The sequence below is a fragment of the Meriones unguiculatus genome (genome assembly GCF_030254825.1).
Source record: "Meriones unguiculatus strain TT.TT164.6M chromosome 13 unlocalized genomic scaffold, Bangor_MerUng_6.1 Chr13_unordered_Scaffold_58, whole genome shotgun sequence".
In the NCBI taxonomy this organism is placed as follows: Eukaryota; Metazoa; Chordata; class Mammalia; order Rodentia; family Muridae; genus Meriones; species Meriones unguiculatus.
The window spans coordinates 491,715-513,525 of record NW_026843664.1 but is presented as its reverse complement, the minus strand read 5'-3'; positions in this window follow the sequence as shown (position 1 = coordinate 513,525).

Sequence of the window (21,811 nt, the reverse complement as noted above, 5' to 3'; positions counted from 1 at the left end):
CAAAGCAAAAGAAGGAACATTTAGGCTCTTCACTACACAGAGACAGTCTCCTGCATTTGGATTGATCCAGGGAGATTATTGGCTTAGGTCCTGGAACAGGCTCAGACCTCAACAATGTCAGAGAAGGCTTTGTATGCTACAGCTGCTTCCTACTGTTGCTTCAGTCTCTCAGTCTGTGCATAGCCATAGGTTCTCATAACAGGTCGGTGCAAACACTGTAGCAAATTCCAGACAACTGAGGGTCACAGTACTGAGATATTTCTGTTGCTGTAGCCAGACTTGCTCTGAATTTTCTGTCTTTTTATTGTTCTATTTCCCTGTCATCCATGTACTCTTGAAATCCCATAGCCCTGGAGCTCTGCACCTGGTTCCACTATGTGGGTTAAAAACATGTTTGGTTCTTTCTTTCTTCCATCAACAACCTGTAATGATTTCATCATGGTCCACAGTGACTTTGGAGAGCACCAGAGTCTGAGACAAAATTGTAGGTCATCCAAAAACAGCTTGTTGAGGTTTGATTGCTGTTGTGAGAGTAGTTTGAACATTTGATTTCTCCTAGGAAGGGGAGCAGGGACAATCAGGCTTTGATCACTTTGATAGCTCTTTGACCACTTCCACAAGTCAAGGTGGCTAAACTAAGCAACAGGGAAAGTAGATCCAGTTTTGATGAGACCTGATAAGCTACAGTAAGATAGTAGAGGAGGAGGAGGACATCCCTTATCAGTGGACTAGAGGAGGGACATAGGGGGCTGGAGAGGGAGACTTCAGTCATACTTTGACATGGGGTTTTGACCAAGAAAGTAAACACTAGTGACTCAGCCTTATGCAGGACACCTGGGTTCAGGGTTCTCAACTCATCTTTTGCATTCAGACCTCTTCCTGGATGTCTGGCACCAACTTCAGAATTATACAGGACAAAAAGAGGGGGCAAGCTGCTCATAGTCAATTTAAGTCATGACAGGCAACACTTGTGTGCTTAGTTTAGAGTATCAGTCACTTTCCTCTTTACATTCTTTCCTGATTAAAAAACAAACATGAATCACCTGAAGAATCAGGATAGGAGTAGGCTTTAGGATCTCTGAATATGAACTCAGTTTTGAACCTGGCAGCAGAAGTCTTGAGATTCAGTCAACTGTCTCATAACAAAAACCAAAAAGAAAAAATACTTTCTCTCTATACTTTTTCTACTTTACTGTAATACCATTTATCATAATTACTACTGATATAATTTCATGGTATTATTATATATTATTGTTATAATATGATATATATAATATAGTGAAAATCAAATTTTGATATCTAACAGGTAAATTTATTCATAAAAACACAGCCATGAAATTTCAAAAGAGGTAAATCTGAAAGAGGCTTTGAAGGTAGGAAAGTGGAAAAAATGATGTAATGTTAATTCTTATGTATAAACAAACAAAATAATTAATTGATGTCTCCTATGTATAATCTTACAAAATTTGGTTACTGGAATTTAAAAAAAATATATAGTGAATACACACACAAATAAATCTGTCTATCAATCTATGTATCTATCTATCTATATCAATCCAGATATAGATAAATATAACTATACAGTGAAATTTCTATGTAGGCACCAGCTTAATTTCTCTATGTTCAGTGAGTTGTGTAAGTGATGTATTAGCGATAGAGACTTACAGTGAATTTATGGAGAGCAAATTATAATATTGATCAAAGTTTGCATTGTTTGGGCATACCAATAAGACTCCTTTGCCCACCACCTCAAATAGATATAACCCATTCTTCTTTGATGACAAGTGACATGCTGTTGTGACTTTCTCATATTATTTCATTATTATTTCATTATTCAGATATGTATATATTTTAGGAAGCTCCTGCTCTATTAGGTTACTACAGTAACATTCAACCGACATTTCATCTTCGCTGTCTCTCTTCATATTACTTTCCTTAATGTCCTCTTTCTTCCCCACTTCCAACCCATTCTTCTTTATGAGCCCATTCTCCAACTATAAATAACTATTTTACTGACCTATCCTAAAGAGATCTAGTTACTTGTTCTTGAACACTAGTTCCTTGTTCTGTGTGTATCCTACATGGTTTAATGTACTGTACATTGCTTATCATTCACTTTAAAAGTAACAGATGTAGCCAATGGCAGTTCAGTGTCCAAGTGGGTTACATAGTAATGGGAAGAGGGACTGCCTCTGACATAAACTGATTGGCCTGCTCTTTGATCACCTTCCCCTGAGGGGGGAGCAGCCTTACCAGGCCACAGAAGATGACAATGCAGCCACTACTGATGAGAACTGATAGTCTAAGATCAGAAAGAAGGAGAGGAAGACCTCCCCTATCAGTGGACTTGGGGAGGGGCATGCATGCAGAAAGGGAGGGAAAGGTGGGATTGGGAGGGGAGGAGGGAGGGGCTTATGGGGGGATACAAAATGGATAAAGTGTAATTAATAATAATAATAAAAATTTAAAAAAATATATTAAAAAAAAGAAATGCCTGAGAATCCAGACAGGCGTGTCCAGGCTTTTGACATTGCCAGAACAATGCTGTCATCTATAAAGTTCATGCTAGACAATTGTGCTATTACCTTTTTAAGAAAAATCCTTCTCCCAAACAGTAAAAAAAGTAACATTAACATGTGAGAAGATACATGACATATTTGTATTTTTGAACTTGTGTTACTATATACTCAGTCTGATTTTTTCTAGTTTTCTTGCACATATGCATATTCTTTCAAATTTCACGATTTATTTTGTAAAATGACTGAGTACTATTTTGTTGTATAAATGTCGCATTTTCTTTATCTATTCTTCTGTTATGGACATCTGGGTTTTATTCAATTTCTTGCAGTGTTGATTAAAACAATCATAAACATGTTTGCATAATTGTCTCCATGGAAGGATGAAACATTCTTTGGATATATGCCCAACAGTGGCATAGCTGATTCTTGAGGCAGAACATTCTCCATATTGCTGAGGAAAAGCCACAAATATGTCCTTAGTGGCTATACATTTTGGTACTCCTACTAGCAATGTCAGAATATTCTTAGCCATTGTGACTCTCTTTAGACCATACCTCAAACTACTTTTTGTTTCCATTTCCCTGATGACTATCGATCTTGCACATATCTTTAAATGTTTTTCAGCCATTTGAATTATTTCTTTAAGAATTCTCTTCTGATATCTTCTTATATTTCTTTCTTCAGAGACTGAAGGTTTTTTTTTTTTTCATACAAGTCTTTCACTTGCTTGGTTACAGTTACACTAGGGTACTTTATGTCCTTTGTGGCTATTGTGAAGGGTGTTGTTTTCCCAATTTCTTCCTCAGCCCTTTTGTCTTCTGTATACAGGAGTGCTACTAAATTTTTTTCAGTTGATTTTGTATCCAGGCACTTGGCTGAATTGATTTATCAGCTGTAGAAGATTTTTTGGGGTCACTCAGGTATACTATCATATATCATCTGCAAATAATGACATGACATGAACTCATGGGGTGGCTCTTTGATCACCTCCACATGAGGGGGTAGCAGCCTTACCAGTCCAAAGAGAAAAACAATGAATCGAGTTCTGATGAGACCTGATAGACTCGTGTCAGAAAGAAGGAAAGGAGGTCATACCCTATCATTGTATTGAGGGAGAGGCATAGGAGAAGAAGGAGGGTGGGATTGGGAGGGGATGGGGAGGGTGCTACACCTGGGATAAAAAGTGAATAAACTGTAATTAATAATAGTAATAAAGAATTCTTTATTTAGAATTATATTGTGTATTATTCATATTGTATATTTTCTTGATATCTAATTTTTCTTTTGACTTATTTATTCATTTGAATATTAGAATTTATTTGGGTGTGTAGTTGGTGAATGTATTTTAGCTTTTTTTACACTTCTTCATTTTCAGAATGATGGTGGTCCTTTGTTATGAAGAAGATTTTAAGTTATCTGCTGTAATATTGAAGATGGTTTATCTTTATGCCTGGGCAAGGGCTAGGAATATCTCCCCTACTCATTGACAACTAAGATTAATACAGTAAAACTCTCCATCATAAAAAAATGCAATCAACATTAACATTCAGTGTAATCCTCATCAAAATTCCAGACAATTCTTACCAGATGCTGAAAGGACAATTTTCAGCTTCAAATAGAAGCACAAACAAACCATGAAACCTAAATAAGAACAATCCTAAATAAGAACTGCAAGAGGGATCACCCATCCAAAGATTAAATTGACCTAAAAACTATAGTAGTAACAGCATGGTACTGGCAGAGTAACAAACACTTTGGTCGATGATGAGATGAAAAACCTATGCAGAAATCCAAATACCTATGGACAGTTAATATTTTTAAAATAAGAAATCTTGAAATAAACACTGGAAGAAAAGACAGCATCTTCACCACATTGTTGTGGTCAAACTAGAAGTGTGCACATAAAATAATTCAAAAGATCCTTATGTATCACTCTGAACAAAACTCACCAAAATAGATTAAAGACCTCAGTAAAATCAAGAATCAGAGAATCTGATGGATGAGAAATTAAGGAATAGTATTTTCGCTAGTCATGAGAATGTCTTTTTCATGTTTTGGACTGTGTTGGTGAGGCTTATCACTTGAGTTTTTGTTAGACTTCTTCAGCAGTTTTTTATTTCTAGATATATCTCAGTTTTTCATTTTATCGATTCCTTTTGTAATAAAATGTCTTCAACTATCTTCAGTGTTTTATTTCACTTTTTGTTTTCACAGACATCATTGAGGTTTTATAAATATCCTGTGCTATATCCTTGATTTATCTATGTTTTGAAATCATTGTTTTGTTCTGTGGCTATATTGAATTTCTCAGGGTCTCCTCTAATAGGTTTGTGGTGATTTGGTGTCTTAGGTGTTAATGATTTTGATTTCGCTCTGGTGTTTAGTTATCTGGGTTTGGGATGATTGTAATTCTAGCTGTGGCTATCTGGACTTGTCTATTTTAGGTTTATGGTGTTTAATTTCTTCATTTCTGTTTCTCTCTCTGGATCTTAGGAAAGGGTGTTGGCTGTGTATTGTCTTGTAGAGAATTCTTCTGACTGTGTGCCTTGATAGGTCATTAGGGATACTAGAGAGAGACTGTTCTTAGGTGTGGGTGATTACACTAAAAAAATAATGATAAGTAAAGATAGCCCTTACCTCAGGGCTGGAAAACGTTTTGAAAGCAAGAAACCCCCCCAAAAAAACAAGATGAAGTAGCCATTTTCATGTCTTAAAAATAAGTTTTCAATCAAAATTAATCAAAAGAGATAGGTAAGAACACTTCATACACACTGAAGAAAAAACTCACCACAACAACCATTCAATAATGAACATCTCTGATGCAAATGCAAGAACAGCCTCATTCATAAAAAATACTACTAAAGCTAAATTCACACATTGAATCTCACACATTAATAGTCAGAGAATTTAGCACTGACTTTCTCCAAAAGACAGATCAATACAGAAAGTAAATGGGGAAAGAAAGAAACTAACAGGCATCTTGAATCAAATGGGCCTAAGTGATATATATAGAACATTTTTCAGAGGCTCATGAAACCTTCCCCAAATTTGACCATATAATCAGTCACAAAGCAAGCCTCAGAAGATATAGGAAGACTGAAATAACTCCATGAATCTTATCAGACATCCATGGATTAAAGCTAGACTTCAACAAGAGAAACACCACTTGGTCATGGAAGAAACAAAGGAAGAAATAAAAAACATTCTAGTTTTCAATGAAAATGAAGGCAAAACATATGCAAATTTATGACACAATGAAAGCAGTGCTAAGAGAAAAGCTCAGAGCATTTTGATAAATTAAGTGCCTTCATAAAGAAATTGGAGAGATCCCATACTAGTAATTTATCAGCACACTTGAAAGCTCCTAACAGAAGGAAGCAAACACACCTACATGGAGCAGTTGACAGGAAATATTCAAACTTGGGGCTGGAATCTATACATTGGAAACAAAGAGACTGATACAAAGAATCAATAAAACCAAAAGCTGGTTCTTTGAAAATTTCAACAAGATAAATAAACCCTTAGCCAAACTAAATGAGAGGCAGAGGGAGAATATCCAGATAAACAACATCAGAAGCAAAAATGGGGATATAACTACAGACAATGAGGAAATCCATAAAAATCATTCGGACTTACTTCAAAAGCCTGTATTCCACAAAATTCAAAAATATAAAGTAAACAAATGATTTTCTGGATAGATTTCACCTACCAAAGATAAATAAAGATCAGGAAAAAGTTTAAACAATCCAATAACCACTAAGAAAATAGAAGGAATCATCAAAAATCTCCTAACCAAAAAACAGGCCCACATCCAGGTGATTTTAGTGCAGAATTCTATGAGACATTCAAAAAAGAACTAATACAGATACTCTTCAAATTATTCCACAAAATAGAAACAGAAGGAACATTGCCAAATTCATTCTATGAAGCCACAGTCACGCTGACACCTAAACTACATAAAGACCCAACAAAGAAAGATAATTCCACACCAATTTCATGCATGAACTTCCATGCAAAAAACTAAAAAAAAAAAAATGCAAACTGAATCTAAGAACACATCATATACATCATACTGGGGATGCAGGGATGGTTCAACATACAAAACGTCATCAATGTAATCCACCATATTAAAAAAATTAAAGAAAAAAAATCACATGGTCATCTCATTAGGTGGAGAAAATATGTTTGACCAAATCCAACATCCTATCATGACAAAAGTCTTAGAGAGATCAAAGATACAAGGTCTATATTTAAACATAATAAAGGCTATATACAGCAAACTGATTGCGAACATCAAAATAAATAAATGTAGAAATATTGTAGAAAATAAATAAATGTAGAAAAATTCAAAGCAATTCCACTAAAATCAGGGACAGGAGAAGAATGACCACTCTCTCTGTTCCTCTTCAATGTAGTACTTTAAGTTCTAGCTAGAGCAATAAGACAACTAAAGTATATCAAGGGCATACAAATCAGTAAGGAAGAAGTCAAAATATTTCTATTTGCAGATGAGGTGGTTGTGTATGTAAGCAACCCAAACATTCCACCAGAGAACAGCTGATAAACAGCTTCAGCAAAGTAGCTTGATACAGGATTAATATTTTAAAATATCTGTAGCTCTCCTGTACATAAGGGACATATGTGCGAGAAAGAAAGTAAGGAAACTACACCATTCATAATATCCATAAATGCTATAATGTATCTTGGTGTGACTCTAACCAAATAAGTGAAAGACCTGCATGAAAACAACTTCAATGATTTGAAGAAAGAAAATGAAGAAGATGTCAGAAAATGGAAAGATCTCCCAATTTCCTGGATCCATAGGATTACCATAGTGAAAATGGCCATCTAACCAAAGGCAATCTACAGATTCAATTTAATCACATCAAAATACCAACTCAGTTCTTTTCAGACCTTGAAAGAACAATTCTAAACTTCATATGGAAGAATAAAAAAAAAAAAAAAAAACCCAGAACAGCTTAAACAGTCCTACAAAATAAATAAAAGAACTTCTGGAGTTATCTTCATCCCCGACTTCAAGCTACAACACATAGCAATAGTAATAAAAACTGCATGGTACTGGCATAGAGATAGACTGGTTGGTTGATCAATGGAATTGATTCAAAGACCCAGAAATAAACACACATACCTTTGGTCAATTGATTTTTGACAAGGAAGCCAGAACCGTACAATGGAAAAAAGACAGCATCTTCAATAAACCATGCTGATCTAACTGTATCTCTGCATGTAGAAAAATGCAAATAGATACATATTTTTCTCCCTGAAAAAATGTCTCAAATCCAAGTAGGTGACTCTAATCAGGCCTGTTACCCTGAACAAAAGGAGGAGGCCCCCACCCAGGTTCTAGTTATGCAAAAGCCAAAATAGACAGAGACACTGGACACTTCAACCTGGAAGTAGGACCAACTTCCAGGGGCAACTCAACCAAAACCACCGTTAGCCCAAAAGGACTTAAATCAATGTGTCTTTTAAGGACTGGGGTAGACATCTCAGGTATGTCTACATGCTGCCGAAAACTGGCTCTTGTGTATTTTTACTGGCTGGATGCATTGTTAAATCGGGCTACTGGGAAACATTTTTGTTTCCGTTCAAGCGAGTCCTTGCACAACCAAGAGTTCACCTAGTGACTTAATATCCTTCCTGAAAAAATCAGACTGGTATGCAGGGCCCATATCCTTCCCATAAAGTCAGTTCCTGAACCTTCCCCAAACAGATATCCATTTCTGAGGGAAACCGTCTCATTAAGGGCCTCCTCCACGGCCAGAATATGCATTGTTCCCTTTTGGAGACATTGAGGTGAGAACATTTTTTTTTAAGATTACAGGCCTCAACTTCCCCTCCAAAGTTCAATATAATCTTGTTCAGTTTAAGTGAGGACTGTGTTTTCAGAACAGCCCCTGGTAAGAACTTTTGGAAGGTTTGTACTTTGGGAGCCAAGGTGACTCTGGCCTGGCTGTGGATAGGCCTGTCTTTTAAGTGGTTCACCAGCATACTGGCTCCCTTCAAATTCTTTGGATCTGCACCAAACAGAGCATATGTTTTAAGCTTTAAGCCTTAAAAAGAAACCCATGAGTTGTTGTTTTAAAAAATATTTATTTATTTATACATATGAGCACTCTGTCTGAATATATGCCTGTATGACACAAGAGAGCTCCAGATCCCATTGTAGACAGTTGTGGGACACCATGTGGGCTGCTGGGAATTGAACTCAGGACCATCTGGAAGGACAGCCAATGCTCTTCACCACTGAGCCATCTCTCCAGCACCCACCCATGAGTTTTTCAATCAGATGAGGCCATTCAGCTCTTCAGCCCTTAAGCTCTGGTTTCTCACAGTTCCCCATCAAAGCACCCTCACCAAATAAAGAAAAGTGTCTGGCTTTTTCCATGCATTATTTTTATCTGCAGGGAAAACTTCCCCAAGATCCGCTTGTGCATGCACACACAAACACACACACACACACACACACACACACAACCTCTCTCATTGGTCCTTGGGTGTGCACAGTTTTTCACAGGTGAAACTTAGGTACAGTTATCTGAGCCCAGCATGAAGCCACAAAACAAAATATTGTTTCTTGAAATTTCCCTGATAGGGGAGGTCCTCCTATCCTTTCATCTGGCCCTAGCCTATCAGGTCTCATCAGGATTGGCTGCATTGTCTTCATCTGTGGTCTAGTCAGGCTTCTCCCTCCCCCTCAGGAGGAGGTGATCAAAGAGCCAGCCACTGAGTTCATGTCAGAGACAGTCCCTGTTCCCCTTACTAGAGTTTCCACATGGATACTGAGCTGCCATGGGCTACATCTGAGCAGGAGTTCTAAGTTATCTCCATGCATGGTCCTTGGTTGGAGAATCAGTCTCAGAAAAGATGGAGTGGGGCATGGATTTAATGAGGGAGCAAGGGTGAGATTGGGAGAGATTGAAGGAGGGGGCTATAGCTGGGATAGAGTGAATAAACTTTCATTATTATAAAAAATAAAATTTTAAAAATTCATTAATATTCAGAAATGAAATGTATAAGGAACTCAATCCCAACCAAAATTCTGTTAGCAGCTTTTACACTTTTTGCGAAGAGTGCATTTTGCATTTATTACAAAACACATGCATATTGTTCTCTGAGAAGACTATATAACTCCTGTGAGAGTCATTTATGAAATCTAATAAACTCCTCTGTAGTACTTGTAAATCACTATAAACTCGACATTCCACCGAAGATGAATATGATTTAGCCTAACTTAAGGATCCTGCAATCATATTGTCAGCATTGTTTGATTGTACTGAATATGTTCTCTAGACATGTTAATCATCTCACAGGAAAGGGCTTCTTGGAGTAGGTGATTCCTACATTTTATATTTTATTATATGTATATTACTGCTAAAGCATTTAAACACCATGCTAATTTAATAGAGAAGTCAGCTTAATTTGTATTTTGTTCTTTAATTATAAAATGTATGAATAATTAAAAAAATTCTCCTTGATTGTAAATATTCTAGGACCCCTTCCATTTGTGGGACAGATGGGTAACTCTACTGCAGTTGAATAATGGGCTATGGAAGCCTGATCCAACAGGAGGAAGAAATAGAACTGCTTACTGAGTGCTGTGGGGGAGCTCAGGCATGCCTTGAGAAAGAGTTGGGGAACCTAGGATCCCCTCCCACAGAGGAGAGCAACAAGTGTTCAAGTGGCCAGGGTGGGAGGCCTGGGTGGTCCCGAGGCTGGGTGTGCAGTAAGATGTATGTTATGGGAGGACAGGCATTACTGTTGCTGAAATGCGTATCTCTGCAAATCTGAGGAAGGCGCGGTCCTGGCTTGGAAGCCAGGGTCAGGTCCCTTCCGCACACTCTAACCCTAAGGAAGGGGCTCCCGTCACTCAAGACTCTGGCCAATCAGGGCCTCCGACCGGACTTGCCAGTCAAGATAGGAGGCATGTCCTTCCAGGTGCGTTTGTGCGGGTTCAGCTCCTGATGCTGAGCAGGCTCCCGTGGTTCCAGGTGAAGAGCTCTGAGCGCCACCGCCACTGCTTGGGTGCTGCAAGGGGAACTGAGGAAAGCTCCGAAGTCTCAACATGGTGAGTGACGGGAGGAGAAGGCGGCTGAGCGGCGGGAGCTGGTGTGTGGGGTCTCTTCCAATACTGGCTGGTCTATGACGGCCACTGGGGAGAGACCTTGTGGTCCTGGGCGCTGAGCCAGCAGGGGCATCTGAGTCACTTCAGTGTGGGGGCCGCATCCGCGCAGAGAGTTTGCAGCAGGTGTTCTTGTGCAGAATCATCCTTGTGGCAGGATGCCAAACTTGGATATTTTTTTACTGACATCATAGAAGTTAACCGCTTCCTTCCATTTTCCCTGAAAGTGCTATACCAAATGCTATCCTTGAGAAGCTAACTTGGCCCATGGGGCTCACAGAGACTTAACTACCAACTAAGTAGTAAGAGTGGGCTGGACATAGAACCCCTCCACAGTTGTAGGAGATGTGCAGCTTGGTCTTCATGTAGCTCCCCTAACAATGAGAGTTTCTGGCTGTTTCTGACTCTGTGACTATGTGTGGATCACTGTCCTCCACCAAGAATGCCTTGCCTAGCTTCAGTGGGAAAGGGTACAATAGGTCCCATTTAGACCTAATGCATCAGGGTATATTGGTACTTAAATGGGGAAGGGGCTCTGCTTCTACGAGGATAGAGGCAGGGAGGAGTGGGATGTAGGGGTGAGACAGGGAGGAAAGGAAGGTGGAGGTTTCCATCTGGCTGTTAAGTGATTAAATAAATGAACTGAAGGACAAATGCTTACTTGTTTAACACGTAACTTGTACAAGACCTCCCAACCTCAGCTTTTATTTTTTTTCCAATGTTGCCTTTTCCTGTCTTCTCTTCTGCCACATTCGCTTCAGGACCCTGTCACTGAAGAGTGGCCTGCTGTTTGAAGCCACTGGTGTATTTCTGGCAATATTTTTGCTGTGTAAATCTAAGTGGCTAGACTTAAAAGTCTCCAGTCCACATTTAAATTGCTGAAAACATAACCTGGGGCCTGAACCTAAAAATGACTTAAGGGTTACAAGATCTGGGTAATGCAAAATTCCGTCCTCAGCTGGCTCCTTTTGAGTATTGGCCAGAGCTGAATGTATGCTGTCATTAAATGTATGCTGTCTTAATTAATCTTTTAATTGTGTTTGCAGTGATTTCTCCTTGGGAGGGGATATTAGTTCTAGAACAGTTGCAACCTCAGCCTGGTAGATAAATGTTCCCAAAACAAGCTATTCAGACTGAGGTCACCTTTATCCCAGCCTGTTTATCCCTAGGTCAATAGCTTTGCTTTTCTCTTGATTAAACTTTCTAAATTCTTTAGTTAAAGGGCTGTACCAAAAAAGATCTTTATAATTTGAGTTAGTAATAAACTGTCCATTGTACTTACAGTTAAAGGATTTGCATGTGGAGCATGGTTTCTGCCTTCTGTTCAGAACAGGAAGAACAATTTATTATGTACAATTGCTTGGTGAAACAGGATAGGCAATAGCTAGATCAAAGACTAAAGTTTAAGGCAGTCAGCTGCAGGGGTCACCCTATAAAGAAGGACATGATCCCCACAGAGTTAGTGATTTTTTTCAATTTCTAGCATGTATTAAATTTGCGTGTGAGTGAAAACAGACCAGATTGGTGGGTTTCAACAAGGATAGGTTAGATGGAGCCAGTGAATATTGAATTTCCAAATAAAGTCTATCCTATGTATTTATGTGCAGTCTTTCTAAAGAGCGCTATGTCTGCTCAGAAATTTGAGACTCAGCTATTGGCAGTAGCTTTGTATGTCAGGTTACCAATATCAGCAGCTAACAGTGCAGGTAGAATCAAGGTCAAAGAGTATCTTATTAATGCCATTACTCTAGCAGAGAAGGGTCTACTTTTGTTCAAAGCCAGGACACCTACAGTTTTTCAAATATATTTAACTTTCTAAAAAAGTCAGTTGTTGGTATTGCTTACTAAGTTTTATTTTTCTTTATGCATCACTGCTCTAATCTCTTATTTGTTTCTCTTCTCCAACATTTCCCAGTCATTAAAAATTTCATTCCTGGGAATGGAGAGACAGTCCAGTAGTTAAGAACACTGTCTCCTCTGCTAAAGGACCCAGATTCAATTCCTAGCACCCATGTGGCAGCTCACGACTGTCTGTAATGCCAATTCCAAGGGATCTGACATCTTCACACCAATGCACAGAAAAAAAAAATAAGTAATTTATTTTATTTTATTTTTTTCTCAATGCAGTTTATTCAGGAACCTTGAACAGTAATTTTTTTAAAAAAGGAATTTCATTACTATTTAAAAAGGGATTTCTCATTAGTTTCTGTTTAGAGCAATGTCTCCCCAAAATCAGCATTCTTCATGTTGTGTAGTTAAGACTTGCTTGAACACCTAATGCTGCCTCTGTGGCCCAGTGTCTTGCAACTCATTTCAGGCTGTACCTTAACCTGGTCATTAAAATGGAAGAGACCAGTGAATGAGGTTATTCAAACAGGGTGGGCAATTACAAATAAAGAGGGACCTGTGTATGAATTGAGTTCACTGACCAACTTTGAAGCTGTTGTCATCGTAGCACAGAAAGGGATGCCGAAGAAGGATAGAACTTTCCTGCTTGGACAGAAATGTTAGTTACTCAATTTTTGATGGTTAGGGAAAGTCCAAACTGGCAATACTTGGAATTCACAGACTAAGGCAATAAAGATTCTAGAAGAGGAACTAAACTTATTTCTAGAAACCAAATTTCTGTAGTTACACTGGCTCAGCAAACACCGAAGACCTGGACAAACTTATGTGGCTGAGCCTAACAGGAATGGTATTTTTCTAACAATGGTGCACCCCAAGGGAAAAGGAGTGCATAATTCTTAGTGTGCTCTGCTACGCATGTCTAGTCCTAGAAAACTATTGGAGCATGAAGCCTGTTTCAACTTTTTACAACAATTTTTGAGATGATAGTTTATTCATTTCAACCTCCTCATTCTTTCCTACTGTTAAGTCTCAAATGCTGGGACAAATAGTTGAGGTAGCTATTTAACAAATCAAAGCAGACCCAGCTGCTGGTTCTCCCAGCATCCCTCAGTTGCTACCTGTCATAGGGTAATGGTTGGCATACCTAGCCAAAGGGCTGAGCTCCCCTTTCCCTGGATGGTTTTCCTTATGTAATCCAACCATTTTGATTACCTTGTCTTTTTCATGTATCATTTACTATACTGGCCTCTTAGTCTGGCTTTCCCCTCTCTCCTCCTCCCTTTCCTCATAAGTCATATCCCCTCTGGACTCTCCCAGATGTCCCTGCATCTGGCTATGCTGTCCCTTTAATCTATAATAAACTTTCTATTCTACCATACGTAGAATCATCCATGTCCTTTCCTACTTCTTTCTTTTTTTTTTCATTCTTTTCCTTTTCCCACTCCTTTCTTTCAAATTCATGGTCACTCTTTGCTTTAATTGTTGTTAGTGTTTGACTTTGGGATTTCTCAGATATGAGGTTGAGATAGCTGTCCTGAACACTGTTTACGTGTTTGGAATGTGCACACAAAGGATCCTGTGACTTGGAAGAGGAACTGTCTCCTTGGAGACTGGAAAGTTGTCCTAAAACACAGATTTCTTAGAATAAGACTCTGTGTGCCCCTAAGGTGGAAGGGCCCACCTGGGAAGGCCTCAGATATCTGAGTCATTTAATCTGATTCCCCAGTAGAGGAGTTGCTACTGTCCTGAAGCCCAGCTGGGTGGTCAAAGGAAATGAGGGACTCTGGGCAGACCTACCAATCAGAAGCACCAGTGGGAGGTAGGTAGCTCATAGTTTCTTTCCAGGATTCTTTTCTGATGCAGCTGAAGAGAACTGTGAGGGGGACCACAAACCATGCAATGGTGAGTGTGTGGGCCACTGTCCCAAAACTAGGAGGAACAGGTCTCCTAAGCTCTCAGAGTCTAATATGGTGGTGCTGAGACTGCCGGTCAACTGTCATTCTGGTGATTTATGTGGTGACTTGGGCAGTGGTCCTTGGTCTCTCACTCTTCCTTGAGTGTGGATTCCTTGGGGGCGGTGGGTGGTGGGCTAGGAGAATTTGTCAGCAGCCCTGGCAGTTTAAAGCTGTGATGCTTAAAATATTGCTGTCCAGTATGCACACACACACATTGCTTTTGGTGTGTAGTGGGAAGACAGATTGGAAAACTGATGATCTGCTCTCTAGAAGTTCTGAACCTTCCATATTCAGTTTTGTTTGGCAAATTTCATAAATAGCTTTGAAGCTGGTAGACAGGAGGCAATGTGCATTCTTCAGCAATTTTTGTTTAGAATCTTTTCATCTGTTTTGCTACTTTCAATCACAGTGGTGTGATTCAGGCAAATTTAATTTCAGGACACAAAAGGAATTTCTGAGATGCAGAATTTTTTTAGGGTGTGCATGGTCTTGGATTGGTGGATTATGTAGATTCCATATCTTGTGGCACAATCCATGTTGGAGTAAGCAAACATGAATACATTGACAGCATTGGTTTGTGTGTGGCTTTCAGTGGGGCTGGGTTTGCCTGAAACCACAAGAAGGCATGAGGGCCTGTAGAATCACTTTTTCTACAGACAGCTCGAGAGCATAGAGCATGTAATCTCTCCTTTTGGAAGAGTGATCTACAGTAACTGGTGGGTCAGAAATATAATACTTTAGGGGTCAGTTTGTGTTGCTTTTGTAAGAGTTTTGAAGTCTGTGTTTATTTAATTTCTATACACATATAACCAAAGGTAACCTTGATAAAGTACACAGTTTTCCTGGCAGAGTTTCCTTAGGTCTTTTGAGGCAAACTTGAATATATTTTTAGACTTGTGATTTTGGCATTTCTTTTCGTCTCCTAATTTTCTCGCATCTGTTGTACACATTCTTGATAGTAGTAGCTCTGAGATACATTCATAGGTCACAGCTGCCCATGTGTTTACTTTTACTTCATAATCCTATTCGGAATTCTGTATCATTTTTCATGGGACATAGCTTTGGAATCAGCTTTCCTCTTAGAAATTCATAAAAATTTTCTTTGGATTCTGTTGAATTCATGTTGAAAGAGAAAATAGCCAACATCTTTGTTTTTTAAATACATCACTTTATTGGTGTTGTTTATTCTAGTATAAAAGGGTAAATGATATTATCCTACATATACATTTGTTTAGCAAACTACAGTTAGTATATAAAATTGCAAGTGATATGAAAAAATTTACACAGCCATAGAAAGAAGACTTCAGTATAGATTTTACTGACACAAAATATATTGTTATGGTCAGAAAAGCTATTTTACCCAGGATAATTTTAGAAGACAAAAAGTGAAAATAAAACATGGTCCAGAATTGAACAATAAATTTGAATGTGATATGGGATCGTGTATTAGCATACAAAATAAACTCTTGATAGCAGAATTTGTGATTTCCCACGGATATGAACTAAAATTAGGTAACATCAAGTTGTGTTGTTATAGTCTATGTAAAACTGCAAGTATTTAGTGTATGTAATCTGATACATTTGTAGATATTACCTACACCTACACCCCCTCATTACCAAAAACGGCCCAATAAACCATGTTTTTCACACATTCTCATTGTATCCATGTTTATGTGTGCCTACATTGCACAGAGCTCTCATAAAATGACAGAGTTGCTATGGATCCCAACCGTCTTCTCAGTAAATTTTCATGTACTTTAGGTTAGTTTTAAAGAAGTATCTAAATTCTCATGCTTAGTGCATTTATATATGTAGTGGCATAACTTTTAAAATAAGCTAATTTCTCATTTGTTGAGGTCACGCAGGGTGCCTCAGAAGGACAGTATGATAAATGAATGAAGACAATAGCAATGGTTAAAGGATTAGACACTTATAAAAGACTCTCACAGTCATTGCTGTATTGGTAATGAAACAGCACATAGCACAGCATAAGCAGTGTCAAATCAAAAAACCTCTAAAACCTCTCTCTGATTTCAGTCTTGCTGCTTTCCCATTTTTCCATTGGGTAGGAGAGCTTCAGTGATCTTTTCTACTTTATAGTTCACAATAGAAAATGAAGGGCAGAAACAACACAACCTAGCTGAAGCAATCACTTTCAAAGAATTTTTGTAACATATTTTTAGTTGGCATGTGGAGAAGGAAAATCAAATATCAGGCTTTTTAGAGCAAAAGTTGTTATAGAAATAAAAAGCAAATGTACTTTTACAATATGCTATAATAATGCAGAAAGTGGGTTTATTTTGATGGTATAAGAGCTTTCTGCCAATGAGTCATGCTGCATGAAGTGAAAATGAGTTAAGAAACAGAATGACTTTTGTTTGAATTGAAATAATGACAATAAATTACAGTTGAATAAAAATGTAATAGTCTTAGACAAGTAACCCTTTTCTTCATTTTGTTTTGATCAGCTAACCCACCTTAGATGATGATAATTTTATTTGTATTAGGAAAACATGTTTAAACATTTAGCATTCTAAAATATCAGTTTGTATATACTTAATGTATAAATAGTATATAACATTACATACTTATTTCTATTATTGTGAATATTATTCAAATTTACTTTTTTGTTGTTTTAAAGACTATATATTTAATTAATGTTCTATCAGCATTTGTACCTGCATGCCAGAAGAGGGCAACATATCTCAGAATAGATGATTGTGAGCCACCATGTGGTTTCTGGGAATTGAACTCAGGACCTCTGAAGGAACAGAGAGTGTTCTTATCTGCTGAGCCACCTCTCTAGCTCCAAACTTTAGTTTTTATTATAGAGAAGAAAGAGTACTCTTTTGGAATTAAGTGAGCAGGGACCCCTGTAATTCCACATAACAGCAGAAAATTACCTCATTTTACCTGTGTGATATATATTTCACATTGGTGAGAGCAAAACATCTGATATCATAGATCTAGATAAGACTAAAGAATAAGCTTGTTAAACTTCTGAGTGATGTTTCCCCTCTTTGCACACAGAATAATAACTGTACATCATCAGTTGTACAGTTGTACAAACCTGGATTTGTGTCCAGGTTTCTTTTGTGGTAGCCTGTACAGTATTGTCTCACCCCAAAGAGACTAGAACATAGGGGTGATATCTTTCAGCCTGCACCTGGTCCACCTCTCCACTTTCAGTGCACTGTGTAGTTTTTGTTTTCCTTGTCTTCATTATTTCACTTCTCTTTGATTGCTTCTCTTCTTTGCATTTTTAGGTAGGAAAATTAAATTAATGCTTTTTAATTGAAAAGGATTCTTCCCTCATACAATATATTCTGACCAATGTTTTCCCTCCCTCCCCTTCTCCCACATCCAGCATACCTCCCTTCTTCCCCATAACTACTTCCTTCCTCTGTATCCATTTCTCTAAGATAGGACTGCCAAACAAGATACAAAAAAAGACAAGGCCAACAGACCTCACAGTGAGGATGGACAAGGAACCCAATAGGGGAAAAAAGAGTCTCAAGAGCAGGTGAGAGAGTCAAAGCTATACCTGTTCTTAATGTTAGGAGTCTCACAAAAATATAGAATTAACAGCCATGACATCTCAGCAGTGGACCTGGAGCGGACACATGCACACACAATCCTTGCTGTTTATGTCTTGGAGACATTCCTGGCCATCAAGGGAGTGGGTTCCATCTCATGGATTGGGCTGCAAGTTTAACAAAACATTAGCTCACCACTCAAGCAAGTTTGGGGCCATCACTGCCCCTTTACATCTTGCACGCAGTATAGATTTTAGGTGGAGGAGTTTTTATTCTGGATTTGTGTCCAGGTTTCTTTTCTGGGAGCCTGTACAGTACTGTCTCACCCCAAAGACACTAGAACATAGAAGTGAAATCTTTCAGCCTGCACCTGGTCCACCTCTTCGACTTCAGTACACTATGATAAGCTTTCCTCCAGAGTGTGGCCCTGCTGTTGTTTTTCAGAGAGCAATGCTCTCTCCTAACATCAGCCTGGGATTTAGGCATCCTCATACAACCTCCTGGGACAACAACTCAGTTGTGTGAGAAAATACAATGTTGGCTGTATTTGTTTGCCCTCCAACCAGCAATGGAGGCGTGTTCCCCTTCCCCAACACCTTTGTCAGTATGAGTGAGCTGTCACTCGTCCTGTTAAACTTCACCATTCTGACATGTGTAAAATTAAAGTTCAAAGTAGTTTCCATTTGCATTTCCTTAAAGGCTAAGGATGCTGAACCTGAACAGTGTTTCTCAGCCATCTGAGATTCTCCTGTTGAGATTTCTCCATTGAGGTCTGTTCTCTGCTTTTTATTTTATTTTTTTAATATTAGTTACAGTTTATTAATTTTTATCCCAGTTTTAGGCTGCTCCCTCACTCCCTTCCAATCCCACCCTCCCTCCCTCATTTCCTCTATGCCCCTTTCCAAGGCCACTGAGAAGGGAGGTGGTCCTCCCCTTAAATCTTACCTTAGCTTATCAGGTATCTTCAGGACTGGCTGCAATGGCAACCTTTGTGGTCTAGCAAGGCTGTTCCTCCGTGGGGGTGGGGGGAAGATCAAAGAGCCAGCCATTGAGTTCATGTCATAAACAGTTTCCATTACTAGAGAACACACTTGGCTACTAAGCAACCATGGGCTCCATCCGAGCAGGGGTTCTAGGTTATAACCATACATGGTCCTTGATTGGAGATACAGTCTCACAAAAGACCCCTGTGCCCAGATATATTTGGTCCTTGTAGAACTCCTGTCCTCTCCATGTGATACTAATTCTCTCTTCTTTCATGTGATTCCTTGCCCTCAGAGGATCAGACCCATAGTGCAAGTGATGCTCAGCACAGAACTCACTGCCTGGGGAGATGTTTTTCCAAAATTAAAATAAAATTTCTTAAGCATAAGAATAAAAGCTCTGATCTCAGAAGGTCTGTGAGGATGGCAACAATGTCTGATTTAATGCACGCATAGACACATACAGATAATAATAAACAGAGGTCCCCGTATACACCCACTCAAAAATCTTATAAAAAATTAGTTATATAAGAAACCCTCCCTTAAACAAATCCTTAAAAGTCTAAGGTCTTGCCAGCCAGGCTTGCACAAGCCTTTAATCCAGGCACCTGAAAGGCAGACACAAGCTTTTCCCTGTGAGTTCAGTGTTGGCCTGGTTGACAAAGAGAGTCCAGCACAGACAGGCCTACATGATGAAACCCGGTCTTAAAAAAACAAAACAAAAAATAAAATTAAAACAAAATCTGAGATGGATTTAGTGGCATAGACCTTGAATTCAAGCCCTCTGGCACAAGAAGCAGGTCAGTCTTAGTGAGTTCAAGGTCAGCCTGGTCTACACATCTAGTCCAAGACAGCCAGGGCTAAAAGGAGAAGCCCAGCTCAAAATACCAAATCATATATACATACATACATACATACATACATACATACATTTGTGTATGTGTATTAGCTGTATACATACAGAGAAATTTATTCTGTCAGTTCTTTTCATGTAGAGAGCCTTCACTAGTACAGCTTTCTGTTTTCTTCATCTTCCCATTGAGGAAGAAGATTTACCTGATGATAGTACTCCAAAGTGTCATGTTTTTCCTGCCTTTCCCCCGCTGGGGTTGTCTCTTAACTTCTAGGAGAAAAGTGGTTGCATTTTACCTGACCCCAGTGTGAAGTCACAGAACAAAAATCTCCTTGCATTTTCTAAAATTTCTCTGTAATTCTTAATAGTTTTGGTACCCTTCCACCTGTGGAACAGACTGTTCACTCTGATACAGGTTGAATAATGGTTGTGCAATATTCACCTTGATTCCAGGAGGAAGAGGGGAATTGCATCCTGAGTGCTGGAAGACAGAGGGTAGGCTAGGGGAGGATTGGCACAAATGATGATGAAAAGGAAATCTGCAGATCTGAAGAATATTCGGTATGGAAACGGAAGCCTGGGCCAAAAATCACTAAGCCTTATCCCTTCAGTACAGTGTAAGCCAAAGGGAGGTGCTCATGTCACTCAAGACTCACTGGCCATTCAGGATCTTCCATCCCTCCCATAGAGGAAGAGGCGGGTTCTTCCTGGTACCGTGGTGCATGTTCTCTCTATAGCTGAGCTGGATTGAATGGTTGGTGTGCTCTGGTATGAGCACAGCTGCTGTGTTCTGTGAGGGGATTTCAGACAAGTTCCAAAGTCTCAACATGGTGATTATGTGGTCAGTGTCCCCAACCTTATGGAGCACGAGGCTGAACAGCAGGAGCTGCAGTGTAGGATCTTTCGTAAGGCTGGATGTGAACAAGCAGCCAGAATCAGCCATGGGAGAGGTCCCTTTTCCTATCCCTGAACAGAGCAGAGCATCTGAATATTTTGACTATGTTGGCTTTAGGTTCTGAGCAGAGAAAACTCATTTCTGGAACAGAAGGTTAAAATTAAAACTTTATTTATTGTGCTCAGGGAGGCAGCCAGTTCAGGATCTGAATGGTGCCCTAGGGTAAGCTTTATTGTATATTTCAAGAGTTAATCCATAAGGGGAGGTTCCCTTGGAGAGTCCTGGGTTCATACAATCAAATTTTAACATTGTGGATTAGACAAGGGAGTTTATGTTGGAGGCTGTGATGATCCAGGCCACTGGTCTCAAGGCCTTTAACTGTTTTCTAAGACATTTGGTCTGGATTCGAAGGCCCTTAATTTATATCTCTTGACATTTGGTCTGGAGCACAAGGTTATAAAGAAAAAAAAAAAAAGATGTGAGTGCTCTGTCTGTAATAAAACAGGGCTTTGTAAGTGATATATTTTTACAATTTAGGCACGTTGGTTAAGGTAACAGCAAGTTTTACCAATTAACTGATAATTAAGAAAATGTTTCAATGGGTTCAGTGGGAGATGGCGCTGCAAGGTTTGGAATGTGAAGTTAGTTTAATCTTTCTAGTAAAGTGGAAGAGTTGCTTGGAGAGGGCTGGGACACTGGAGGCTGCCTCCTTACACACTATGGGCTTGCATGTTTACAAAGTATTTGCAGCAGGGGCTTGAACACAAAAATGTACTTGGTAGGATGCAAACTCAGAGAGGCCTAGTTTCTAGTATCTTTTCTAAGTTCTGACCTTGGCATTTAACATTCAGGTATAAGATTCCTTTGGAGTTAATTTTGTGGAGGTTGTAAATAACATATGTGTTGAGTAGCATTTCATTATAAAGTTGTGATGTAAATGCCTAGAATTGCTGATGTAAGGGATTTACCAATACTTAGGTGAAAGGAAGTCACACCAAGTAGAATTTAGCTAAGGGCTAAGTAGATAAGTAGAATGCTAACCAGGCATGCTTGAGATTAGGATGCTAGGAAATACATGT